The 10914-nt window shown below is 40.6% G+C and overlaps 1 long non-coding RNA gene and 19 other non-coding genes across 25 annotated transcripts in view; all 20 read right to left on the bottom strand.

Annotated features, from left to right (window-relative positions):
• Window positions 1-4525: 4525 nt before the first annotated feature.
• Window positions 4526-10914, bottom strand: part of LOC118397822 (uncharacterized) — a 39041-nt gene continuing 32652 nt past the window's right edge. The window contains exons 12-19 of one of the 6 annotated variants that reach the window (XR_008071218.1): window positions 10814-10869; window positions 9824-9879; window positions 7619-7670; window positions 6870-6921; window positions 6379-6434; window positions 6134-6185; window positions 5887-5938; window positions 4526-4951 (exon numbers count right to left, since the gene is read on the bottom strand). This is a non-coding gene — a long non-coding RNA (uncharacterized LOC118397822). Of the gene's footprint in view, window positions 4952-5886; window positions 5939-6133; window positions 6186-6378; window positions 6435-6869; window positions 6922-7365; window positions 7418-7618; window positions 7671-7862; window positions 7907-8834; window positions 8886-9823; window positions 9880-10313; window positions 10343-10813; window positions 10870-10914 lie in introns of those variants that run through there. The other 5 variants (XR_008071221.1, XR_008071223.1, XR_008071222.1 and 2 more) reach the window with 5 other exon arrangements.
• On the bottom strand, window positions 6021-6092 carry LOC127909752 (small nucleolar RNA SNORD50). The gene has a single exon (XR_008072347.1). It is a non-coding gene; the product is annotated as a small nucleolar RNA SNORD50 (small nucleolar RNA).
• Window positions 6514-6585, bottom strand: LOC127909758 (small nucleolar RNA SNORD50). The gene has a single exon (XR_008072353.1). It is a non-coding gene; the product is annotated as a small nucleolar RNA SNORD50 (small nucleolar RNA).
• LOC127909751 (small nucleolar RNA SNORD50) lies at window positions 6757-6828 on the bottom strand. The gene has a single exon (XR_008072346.1). It is a non-coding gene; the product is annotated as a small nucleolar RNA SNORD50 (small nucleolar RNA).
• LOC127909750 (small nucleolar RNA SNORD50) lies at window positions 7008-7079 on the bottom strand. The gene has a single exon (XR_008072345.1). It is a non-coding gene; the product is annotated as a small nucleolar RNA SNORD50 (small nucleolar RNA).
• LOC127909749 (small nucleolar RNA SNORD50) lies at window positions 7253-7324 on the bottom strand. Its single transcript, XR_008072344.1, has one exon. It is a non-coding gene; the product is annotated as a small nucleolar RNA SNORD50 (small nucleolar RNA).
• LOC127909748 (small nucleolar RNA SNORD50) lies at window positions 7506-7577 on the bottom strand. Its single transcript, XR_008072343.1, has one exon. It is a non-coding gene; the product is annotated as a small nucleolar RNA SNORD50 (small nucleolar RNA).
• LOC127909747 (small nucleolar RNA SNORD50) lies at window positions 7757-7828 on the bottom strand. Its single transcript, XR_008072342.1, has one exon. It is a non-coding gene; the product is annotated as a small nucleolar RNA SNORD50 (small nucleolar RNA).
• Window positions 7997-8068, bottom strand: LOC127909746 (small nucleolar RNA SNORD50). Its single transcript, XR_008072341.1, has one exon. It is a non-coding gene; the product is annotated as a small nucleolar RNA SNORD50 (small nucleolar RNA).
• LOC127909745 (small nucleolar RNA SNORD50) lies at window positions 8240-8311 on the bottom strand. The gene has a single exon (XR_008072340.1). It is a non-coding gene; the product is annotated as a small nucleolar RNA SNORD50 (small nucleolar RNA).
• LOC127909744 (small nucleolar RNA SNORD50) lies at window positions 8479-8550 on the bottom strand. Its single transcript, XR_008072339.1, has one exon. It is a non-coding gene; the product is annotated as a small nucleolar RNA SNORD50 (small nucleolar RNA).
• Window positions 8722-8793, bottom strand: LOC127909743 (small nucleolar RNA SNORD50). Its single transcript, XR_008072338.1, has one exon. It is a non-coding gene; the product is annotated as a small nucleolar RNA SNORD50 (small nucleolar RNA).
• On the bottom strand, window positions 8975-9046 carry LOC127909776 (small nucleolar RNA SNORD50). The gene has a single exon (XR_008072371.1). It is a non-coding gene; the product is annotated as a small nucleolar RNA SNORD50 (small nucleolar RNA).
• Window positions 9221-9292, bottom strand: LOC127909742 (small nucleolar RNA SNORD50). The gene has a single exon (XR_008072337.1). It is a non-coding gene; the product is annotated as a small nucleolar RNA SNORD50 (small nucleolar RNA).
• On the bottom strand, window positions 9468-9539 carry LOC127909741 (small nucleolar RNA SNORD50). Its single transcript, XR_008072336.1, has one exon. It is a non-coding gene; the product is annotated as a small nucleolar RNA SNORD50 (small nucleolar RNA).
• Window positions 9712-9783, bottom strand: LOC127909740 (small nucleolar RNA SNORD50). The gene has a single exon (XR_008072334.1). It is a non-coding gene; the product is annotated as a small nucleolar RNA SNORD50 (small nucleolar RNA).
• On the bottom strand, window positions 9958-10029 carry LOC127909757 (small nucleolar RNA SNORD50). The gene has a single exon (XR_008072352.1). It is a non-coding gene; the product is annotated as a small nucleolar RNA SNORD50 (small nucleolar RNA).
• On the bottom strand, window positions 10201-10272 carry LOC127909739 (small nucleolar RNA SNORD50). The gene has a single exon (XR_008072333.1). It is a non-coding gene; the product is annotated as a small nucleolar RNA SNORD50 (small nucleolar RNA).
• LOC127909738 (small nucleolar RNA SNORD50) lies at window positions 10454-10525 on the bottom strand. The gene has a single exon (XR_008072332.1). It is a non-coding gene; the product is annotated as a small nucleolar RNA SNORD50 (small nucleolar RNA).
• Window positions 10701-10772, bottom strand: LOC127909737 (small nucleolar RNA SNORD50). Its single transcript, XR_008072331.1, has one exon. It is a non-coding gene; the product is annotated as a small nucleolar RNA SNORD50 (small nucleolar RNA).

Raw genomic sequence — 10914 nt, 5'->3', positions numbered from 1 at the left:
CAGAATGTGTGCTGAAGGCGTAACGTGTAAAAAAATTGTCTGTCCTCGGTTGCAACAGTCACTACAGAGTTCCAAAGTGCCTCTGGAAGCAACGTCAGCACAATAACTGTTTGGAGGGAGATGCATGAAATGGGTTTCCATGGCCAAACAGCTGCACAAGCTTAAGATTACCATGCACAATGCCAAGCGAAGGCTGGTGTAAAGTTTGCCACCATTGTACTGTGGAGCATTGGAAACACGTTCTCTGGAGTGATGAATCATGCTTCATCACCTGGGTTTGGTTGATGCCAGAAGAACACTACCTGCCACAAACAGAGTGCCCGACTGTAAAGTTTGGAGAAGGGACAATGGTCTGGGGCTGTTTTTCATGGTTTGGGCTTGGCCCCTTAGTTCCAGGGATGGGAAATTTTAATGCTGCAGCATACAATGACATTCTGTGCTTCCAACTTTGTGACAACAGTCTGGGGAAGGCCCTTTCCTGTTTCAGCATGACAATGCCCCTGTGCACAAAGCGAGGTCCATACAGAAACGGTTTGTCGAGGTCGTGTGGAAGAACTTGACTGGCCTGCACAGAGCCCTGACGTCAACCCCAACAAAGACCTTTGAATTGGAACACAGACTAGGAGCCAGGTCTAATTGCCCAACATCAGTCACTAATGCTATTGTGGCTGAATGGAAGCAAGTCCCCACAGCAATGTTCCAACATCTAGTGGAAAGCCTTCCCAGGCGAGTGGGTGCAGTTGTAGCAGCAAAGGGCTTATTAATGCCCATGATTTTGGAAATAAATGTTCGACGAGCAGGTGTCAACATACTTTTGGTCAATGAGTGTAAGTAAGTATGATACGTAACATCCCGGAAACTTTGTGAAAAAACACGTTATATCGGAGTTGTCGCGAGGTGGCTATGTTAAACGAGATGTATCCACCAATCCAAAGAAAGGTTAGGCGGGAGCGAGATAGCTCGCGGTGTTGTTTTGTGGACGACTCCCCACACTGTTAGGACCGGGGGCCATCTTGTCAGTATATCCATAATATTTTATAGCCAATAGTTTATTAATGTGACTGGGACTACTGGTAGCCCAATAATGGACCGAATGAGCCAGACGTTACTTCCTATAGTCCAAGGACCTTACATGTTCTGAATGTTTAAAGGTGAATTGGCTCTGGAGGACAAAACAGCCATATACTCAACCTAAACATGAATCAATTCTCAATTGCTGTACGGTTCTAGAACCATAAATCGCTCTACTTTCATATCACATGAAAATAATTTCACACGTCTTCCGTTTACACAGGTTTTAGGAGACGTTTTCCGTAAACCCTAACCCGATAAAAAAGTGTATACATTTAACATAGTTTTTTTGACAATTATTTATCGCTGATAACGATATGTCCTTCCAAAACCTTACTGCAAGTGATGTGTGTTCTGACCAAGTGTTGGGGCTCTTAAGGTTAACAACTTTCCATACAGAAGACGCCTTGTCCAAGCGCTATGGCTACTAAGTGCTTTTGGCACATAACATAAGCAGTGGCCTAGTGACATTGTCCAGAACAAACAGGGAGGCATTTTTATAGGTGTTAGATATTTCAAGCATCATAGCTATATTCTTCATATGCCATCTTCATCCCTTTGGCATGTCCTATAAATGAGTTCTCACAAGAAAAGTTAAGGGCATTATCAAATCAAATTTTATCGGTCACATACATATGTTAAGCAATGTTATTGCGGATGTAGCGAAATGCTTGTATGGACCCAAATAAAAGTGCATGTGGACCTGTAATCTTTAGAACAGCCAGGTAAATAATCATTTCAAAAGCAATATTTTCCAAGGCTTCACAGTATTTTATGCATCATTTCATGAAGAAATCTCTATTATCCTGGATGACGACCATAATTAGTTATTACATTTTGCAGTGCAAGGACTGATCTTTAGCAGTCATTTCTATGAATGTGTTTCAAGTTTATGAATCAGGCTCTGGTTCAGATTAATCGGATTCAGATGAGTCATAAAATTCAGATGGAGATTCAGTTATGTTAGTCTAGTCAGACGAAGAGTCAAGGAAAGCCAACAATGTATCCAATTCGGAATCCGAAACCCTTTCAGACTCTGTCCCAGATAAAGAGATCCTGGCCCTTGCTTCTGCTCGATGGTGGTTGGCTTGTGGTCCTCTAGGCTTCTGACAGCCAGTGCAGTTCTAGAAGCATGTTCAGGTGCATCCTTCTTTACAATTTGCACCAGTCTTTCAAGATAAATACCTAGTAAATTACCAGTATGCTACTTTCACCCCTTCGGGGCATCAATTCCATTTTACCAGCACCTAAATTATACAATTTGAAAAACACGTTGGGGTGTTTTATAGTCTGGGATTAGAATTAATCTTTGTCCAGAAAACCAGTCGTTAAAATTGGAAGCTAATAAAGCGAGAATTGATTTATTTTAAATTGGAACCTGTGGTGAAAAACAGACCAACATCAACAGGTTGTTCCTGAGTAGGTTCTGCCCGATGCAGGTCTTGCATCCTCTGGGTGACTTCAGTCACACACCCTCTGCATGCCACTACCTAGGTATGAGCATTGCATTGCTTCAATTGAGTTACAGTACAGGGAAAAACATGCATTGCAAAGAGTCAGAGGCTCCATTTCCATTTGTCTCATCTCAATGGTCCCTCCACTCAGACCTTTTCCTATTGCTTGAGGATTGGATATATTGAGGAAAGATGAATTGAGAATGGGGCAAAGGTATTACCTTTGTTACATCTCTCCTCTAGCTACATGGGAACTCTTTGAACCCACTATCACATCAGTGGTCATTTACAAGTACTATCACTATCACTATCACTATCAGGTCATTTACAAGTCCATGCTAGGTAAAGCTCCGCCTTATCTCAGTTCACTGGTCACGATGGCAACACCCATCCGTAGCACGCGCTCCAGCAGGTGTATCTCACTGATCATCCCTAAAGCCAACACCTCATTTGGCCGCCTTTCGTTCCAGTACTCTGCTGCCTGTGACTGGAACGAATTGCAAAAATCGCTGAAGTTGGAGACTTTTATCTCCCTCACCAACTTCAAACATCAGCTATCCGAGCAGCTAACCGATCGCTGCAGCTGTACATAGTCTATAGGTAAATAGCTCACCCTTTTTCACCTACCTCATTCCCATACTGTTTTTATACTGTTTTAATTTATTTACTTTTCTGCTCTTTTGCACACCAATATCTCTACATGCCCATCTGATCATTTATCACTCCAGTGTTAATCTGCAAAATTGTATTATTCGCCTACCTCCTCATGCCTTTTGCACACATTGTATATAGACTGCCCATTTTTTTCTACTGTGTTATTGACTTGCTAATTGTTTACTCCATGTGTAACTCTGTGTTGTCTGTTCACACTGCTATGCTTTATCTTGGCCAGGTCGCAGTTGCAAATGAGAACTTGTTCTCAACTAGCCTACCTGGTTAAATAAAGGTGAAATAAAATAAAATAAAAATTCCTGCACTTCATGACCACTTGCTCCAAGTGCAACACCATCTCCTCCAGAGTTAATTATTTAACTAGGCAAGTCAGTTAAGAACAAATTATTATTTACAATGACGGCCAGGCAAAAGGCCTCCAGCGGGGACTGGGGCTGGGATTAAGAATAAAAATGAATTAAAAATAAGACACATCACAACACTACATAAAGAGAGACCTAAGATGACAACATAGCATGGTAGCAGCACAAAACAGGGTACAAACATTATTGGGCACAGACAACGGCAAGAAGGTAGAGACAAATATACATCACACCAAGCAGCCACAACTGTCAGTAAGAGTGTCCATGATTGAGTCTTTGAATGAAGAGATTGAGATAAAACTGTCCAGTTTGAGTGTTTGTTGCAGCTTGTTCCAGTCGCTAATGGTAAGGTCCTCGGTGGAGGTGATAAGACAAATGCACCCATAACAAATAATAGTCTGTCTTGTGGATCTCCATGTTGTGGTCAGTAAGCCATGCTGTGGGATACTTTCCCCCGTTTAACATGTTTTGATTGATAAGGTCCATGTTGAGAAAGCCACATGCAAAGTATTTTACATCTAACGTTACTCAAAGTTGAGTCAGACCTTACCTCAGCAGAGCAGTCTTACCCCATTCTCTCAAATGATAAAATTACTTAAATTAGGCCAAATTCATTATAGAGCACAGGGCAGCGCAAAATTGGCCCAGCGTCGTACGTGTAGGGTTTGGCCGGGATAGGCCGTCATTGTAAACAAGAATTTGTTCCTGATTTACCAAGTGAAAACTTTTTTTTTTTTTTAATAGCTGCTGTCATACCACTAAGAAATTGAACATGCAGTTTTTCTTAGAAAATAAGATCTAATCTTTAGATAATTGATATTTAAAGAATAAATATTTAACAATGACATACTGATACTGTGATTATGAGATCTGACATTATGACGCATTAGATTCCACAGGCCATCATTCACACCCAAATGAGCTGGGACAAAAGCCTATGCAGTGAAACAAAAACGAAAGACTGAATGCATTTAAATTATCTTTATTAAATTCAAACATCCAGTTACTTGTAAATGAAAAGGCAATAATGCGGTCTCCACATTTGTAGTGATGGCCAGCTCCATTGTATGATAAAGATCACAATGACCCTTGCGAAGACAGTCACTAGGAATTAAATAAATGAAAGAAAACACCTTGTTACAACCTTTATAAAGCTATTCTCCCCATAATCCTGCTAACACATTTGGTTGCAAATTGCATTTCAGAAGTCAGGTCTGACAGTGTTGTCAATCATGTTCGGGATAGTGTCATCCTAAATACAATCTTGCAACAACTTCACAAAATGCAAGTGTAACACTGTCCTTTTCTGGTCTGCTGTCCCCCAACCTTGAAGCCCAGGCGTCGCTAGTCAACGAGACAATTTGGAAGAATGGAGTCACGACGAGCAGTGCCCTGAAAGACAACCAGGAAAATGATTTAACAATACACCCTTTTGCATGTTAAAATGTGACACCAGAAATCTGCAAATTGGGGACTCCTGAGTGGCGCAGCAGTCTGAGGCTTCACAACAGACAGGGGTTCAGAGCAGACAGAGGAGTCACTACAGACAGGGGTTCGATCCCAGGCTGTGTTACAACCGGCCATGACAGGGAGTCCCATAGGGCTGTGCACAAAGGGCAAAACATCATCAGGGTTAGGGCAGGGTTTGGCCAGGGGAGCTTTACTTGGCTCATTGCACTCTAGCGACTCCTTGTGGTGGGGCCTGGCACCTGCAGGCTGACCACGGTCATCAGTTGAACGATATCCATCTCCCGACGGAGTTGCAGCGTAATTGTATATCACGAAATTGGGGAGAAAAGGGGGTAAAAAAATAACAATAATGACAAAAAAGGTCAGATCCGAAAGGGTTGTCACTCTTACACAAACCTAGAAGATACTTAGTTGTTAGCTACAGTTTGTATTTTTACCATCCATTTCTGATCTGAAGTTACCTGAAGGACAGTATGGTAAAAAAAAAAATACCATTAACTTTATTGTGCATGTGTAACGGATGTGAAACGGCTAGCTTAGTTAGCGGTGGGCGCTAAATAGCGTTTCAATCAGTGACGTCACTTGCTCTGAGACCTTGAAGTAGAAGTTCCCCTTGCTCTGCAAGGGCCGCGGCTTTTGTGGAGCGATGGGTAACGACGCTTCGTGGGTGACTGCTGTTGATGTGTGCAGAGGGTCGCTGGTTCGCGCCCGGGTATGGGCGAGGGGACGGTATAAAGTTATACTGTTACACATGTCAGATCCGACAGGGTTGTCAATCTTACAGGAATCAGGTTTGGGATAGGTTCATCCTTAATACAATCTTGCAAAGAGTTTGCACAAAACTAACAGATACTTACAGCTAGCTTGCTACAAGATGTACTTTCCCCATCCATTCTGGTCTGCAGTTCCCTGAAAGACAGTACAGTCAAAATATTAACATGAAGTTTGTGCATGGATGTTCAAAAGTATCATGATCAATTATGCCAATTGTATTTCAGAAGTCAGATCCGACAGGGTTGTCAATCTTACAGGAATCAGGTTCGGGATAGGTTCATCCTTAATACAATCTTGCAACGAGTTTGCACAAAACTAGCAGACACTTACAGTTGTTAGCGACAGACTGTATTTTTCTCATCCATGTCTGGTCTGCAGTTTCCTGAAAGACAGTATGAAAAAAAAAAAAATACCATTAACTTTATTGTGCATGGATGTTCAAATGTATCATGATGAATTATGCCAATTGTAGTATTTCAGAAGTCAGATCCGACAGGGTTGTCAATCTTACAGGAATCAGGTTCGGGATAGGTACAATCTTTGCAAAAAAGTAGGAGTAGACAACAGAATCTTACAGGCGATACAGGAAGCCATGTTCTGGTGTAGAGGATTCCATTTCTGGTCTGCATATCTGAAAAACGGTAAGATGAACAGTTTCACATTAAACCCTGGTGCATGTTCAACTGTGGTATCAGATATCTGCAAATGGTATTTCAGAAGTCAGATCCAATAGGGTTGTCAATCTTACAGGAATCAGGTTCGGGATAGGTTCATCCTTAATACAATCTTGCAACGAGTTTGCACAAAACTAGCAGACACTTACAGCTAGCTACAAGATGTACTTTCCCCATCCATTCTGGTCTGCAGTTCCCTGAAAGACAGTACAGTCAAAATATTAACATGAAATTTGTGCATGGATGTTCAAATGTATCATGATCAATTATGCCAATTGTATTTCAGAAGTCAGATCCGACAGGGTTGTCAATCTTACAGGAATCAGGTTCGGGATAGGTTCATCCTTAATACAATCTTGCAACGAGTTTGCACAAAACTAGCAGACACTTACAGTTGTTAGCTACAGACTGTATTTTTCTCATCCATGTCTGGTCTGCAGTTACCTGAGACAGTATGGTAAAAAAAAAATGACCATTAACTTTATTGTGCATGGATGTTCAAATGTATCATGATCAATTATGCCAATTGTATTTCAGAAGTCAGATCCGACAGGGTTGTCAATCTTACAGGAATCAGGTTCGGGATAGGTTCATCCTTAATACAATCTTGCAACGAGTTTGCACAAAACTAGCAGACACTTACAGCTAGCTACAAGATGTACTTTTCCCATCCATTCTGGTCTGCAGTTCCCTGAAAGACAGTACAGTCAAAATATTAACATGAACTTTTTGTGCATGGATGTTCAAATGTATCATGATCAATTATGCCAATTGTATTTCAGAAGTCAGATCCGACAGGGTTGTCAATCTTACAGGAATCAGGTTCGGGATAGGTTCATCCTTAATACAATCTTGCAACGAGTTTGCACAAAACTAGCAGACACTTACAGTTGTTAGCTACAGACTGTATTTTTCTCATCCATGTCTGGTCTGCAGTTACCTGAAAGACAGTATGGTAAAAAAAAAATGACCATTAACTTTATTGTGCATGGATGTTCAAATGTATCATGATCAATTATGCCAATTGTATTTCAGAAGTCAGATCCGACAGGGTTGTCAATCTTACAGGAATCAGGTTCGGGATAGGTTCATCCTTAATACAATCTTGCAACGAGTTTGCACAAAACTAGCAGACACTTACAGTTGTTAGCGACAGACTGTATTTTTCTCATCCATGTCTGGTCTGCAGTTTCCTGAAAGACAGTATGGGAAAAAAAAATACCATTAACTTTATTGTGCATGGATGTTCAAATGTATCATGATCAATTATGCCAATTGTATTTCAGAAGTCAGATCCGACAGGGTTGTCAATCTTACAGGAATCAGGTTCGGGATAGGTTCATCCTTAATACAATCTTTGCAAAAAGTTTGACAAAGATTCTTACAGGCGTTACAGGAAGCCATGTTCTGGTGTAGAGGATTCCATTTCTGGTCTAGATCCCTGAAAACGGTAAGATGAACAGTTTCACATTAAACCCTGGTGCATGTTCAACTGTGGTATCAGATATCTGCAAATGGTATTTCAGAAGTCAGATCCGACAGGGTTGTCAATCTTACAGGAATCAGGTTCGGGATAGGTTCATCCTTAATACAATCTTGCAACGAGTTTGCACAAAACTAGCAGACACTTACAGCTAGCTACAAGATGTACTTTCCCCATCCATTCTGGTCTGCAGTTCCCTGAAAGACAGTACAGTCAAAATATTAACATGAAGTTTGTGCATGGATGTTCAAATGTATCATGATCAATTATGCCAATTGTATTTCAGAAGTCAGATCCGACAGGGTTGTCAATCTTACAGGAATCAGGTTCGGGATAGGTTCATCCTTAATACAATCTTGCAAAACAAAACTAGCAGACACTTACAGCTAGCTAGCAAGATGTATTTTCCCCATCCATTCTGGTCTGCAGTTCCCTGAAAGACAGTACAGTAAAAAAAATATTAACATGAAATTTGTGCATGGATGTTCAAATGTATCATGATCAATTATGCCAATTGTATTTCAGAAGTCAGATCCGACAGGGTTGTCAATCTTACAGGAATCAGGTTCGGGATAGGTTCATCCTTAATACAATCTTGCAACGAGTTTGCACAAAACTAGCAGACACTTACAGCTAGCTACAAGATGTACTTTCCCCATCCATTCTGGTCTGCAGTTCCCTGAAAGACAGTACAGTCAAAATATTAACATGAAATTTGTGCATGGATGTTCAAATGTATCATGATCAATTATGCCAATTGTATTTCAGAAGTCAGATCCGACAGGGTTGTCAATCTTACAGGAATCAGGTTCGGGATAGGTTCATCCTTAATACAATCTTGCAACGAGTTTGCACAAAACTAGCAGACACTAACAGTTGTTAGCGACAGACTGTATTTTTCTCATCCATGTCTGGTCTGCAGTTTCCTGAAAGACAGTATGGGAAGAAAAAAAATACCATTAACTTTATTGTGCATGGATGTTCAAATGTATCATGATCAATTATGCCAATTGTATTTCAGAAGTCAGATCCGACAGGGTTGTCAATCTTACAGTAATCAGGTTCGGGATAGGTTCATCCTTAATACAATCTTGCAACGAGTTTGCACAAAACTAGCAGACACTTACACAGCTAGCTACAAGATGTACTTTCCCCATCCATTCTGGTCTGCAGTTCCCTGAAAGACAGTACAGTCAAAATATTAACATGAAAGTTTGTGCATGGATGTTCAAATGTATCATGATCAATTATGCCAATTGTATTTCAGAAGTCAGATCCGACAGGGTTGTCAATCTTACAGGAATCAGGTTCGGGATAGGTTCATCCTTAATACAATCTTTGCAAAAAGTAGGAGTAGACAACAGATTCTTACAGCGTTAGCAGGAAGCCATGTTCTGGTGTAGAGGATTCCATTTCTGGTCTGCATATCTGAAAAACGGTAAGATGAACAGTTTCACATTAAACCCTGGTGCATGTTCAACTGTGGTATCAGATATCTGCAAATGGTATTTCAGAAGTCAGATCCGACAGGGTTGTCAATCTTACAGGAATCAGGTTCGGGATAGGTTCATCCTTAATACAATCTTGCAACGAGTTTGCACAAAACTAGCAGACACTTAGCAGCTAGCTACAAGATGTACTTTCCCCATCCATTCTGGTCTGCAGTTCCCTGAAAGACAGTACAGTCAAAATATTAACATGAAGTTTGTGCATGGATGTTCAAATGTATCATGATCAATTATGCCAATTGTATTTCAGAAGTCAGATCCGACAGGGTTGTCAATCTTACAGGAATCAGGTTCGGGATAGGTTCATCCTTAATACAATCTTTGCAAAAAGTAGGAGTAGACAACAGATTCTTACAGGCGTTACAGGAAGCCATGTTCTGGTGTAGAGGATTCCATTTCTGGTCTGCATATCTGAAAACGGTAAGATGAACAGTTTCACATTAAACCCTGGTGCATGTTCAACTGTGGTATCAGATATCTGCAAATGGTATTTCAGAAGTCAGATCCAATAGGGTTGTCAATCTTACAGGAATCAGGTTCGGGATAGGTTCATCCTTAATACAATCTTGCAACGAGTTTGCACAAAACTAACAGATACTTACAGCTAGCTACAAGATGTACTTTCCCCATCCATTCTGGTCTGCAGTTCCCTGAAAGACAGTACAGTCAAAATATTAACATGAAGTTTGTGCATGGATGTTCAAATGTATCATGATCAATTATGCCAATTGTATTTCAGAAGTCAGATCCGACAGGGTTGTCAATCTTACAGGAATCAGGTTCGGGATAGGTTCATCCTTAATACAATCTTGCAACGAGTTTGCACAAAACTAGCAGACACTTACAGTTGTTAGCGACAGACTGTATTTTCTCATCCATGTCTGGTCTGCAGTTTCCTGAAAGACAGTATGGTTAAAAAAAAAAATACCATTAACTTTATTGTGCATGGATGTTCAAATGTATCATGATCAATTATGCCAATTGTATTTCAGAAGTCAGATCCGACAGGGTTGTCAATCTTACAGGAATCAGGTTCGGGATAGGTTCATCCTTAATACAATCTTGCAACGAGTTTGCACAAAACTAGCAGACACTTACAGCTAGCTAGCTACAAGATGTACTTTCCCCATCCATTCTGGTCTGCAGTTCCCTGAAAGACAGTACAGTCAAAATATTAACATGAAGTTTGTGCATGGATGTTCAAATGTATCATGATCAATTATGCCAATTGTATTTCAGAAGTCAGATCCGACAGGGTTGTCAATCTTACAGGAATCAGGTTCGGGATAGGTTCATCCTTAATACAATCTTTGCAAAAAAGTAGGAGTAGACAACAAATTCTTACAGGCGTTACAGGAAGCCATGTTCTGGTGTAGAGGATTCCATTTCTGGTCTGCATATCTGAAAAACGGTAAGATGAACAGTTTCACATTAAACCCTGGTGCA

Source organism: Oncorhynchus keta, chromosome 19, assembly GCF_023373465.1.
Source record: "Oncorhynchus keta strain PuntledgeMale-10-30-2019 chromosome 19, Oket_V2, whole genome shotgun sequence".
In the NCBI taxonomy this organism is placed as follows: domain Eukaryota; kingdom Metazoa; phylum Chordata; class Actinopteri; order Salmoniformes; family Salmonidae; genus Oncorhynchus; species Oncorhynchus keta.
This window is presented reverse-complemented; position numbering and strand designations above follow the sequence as displayed.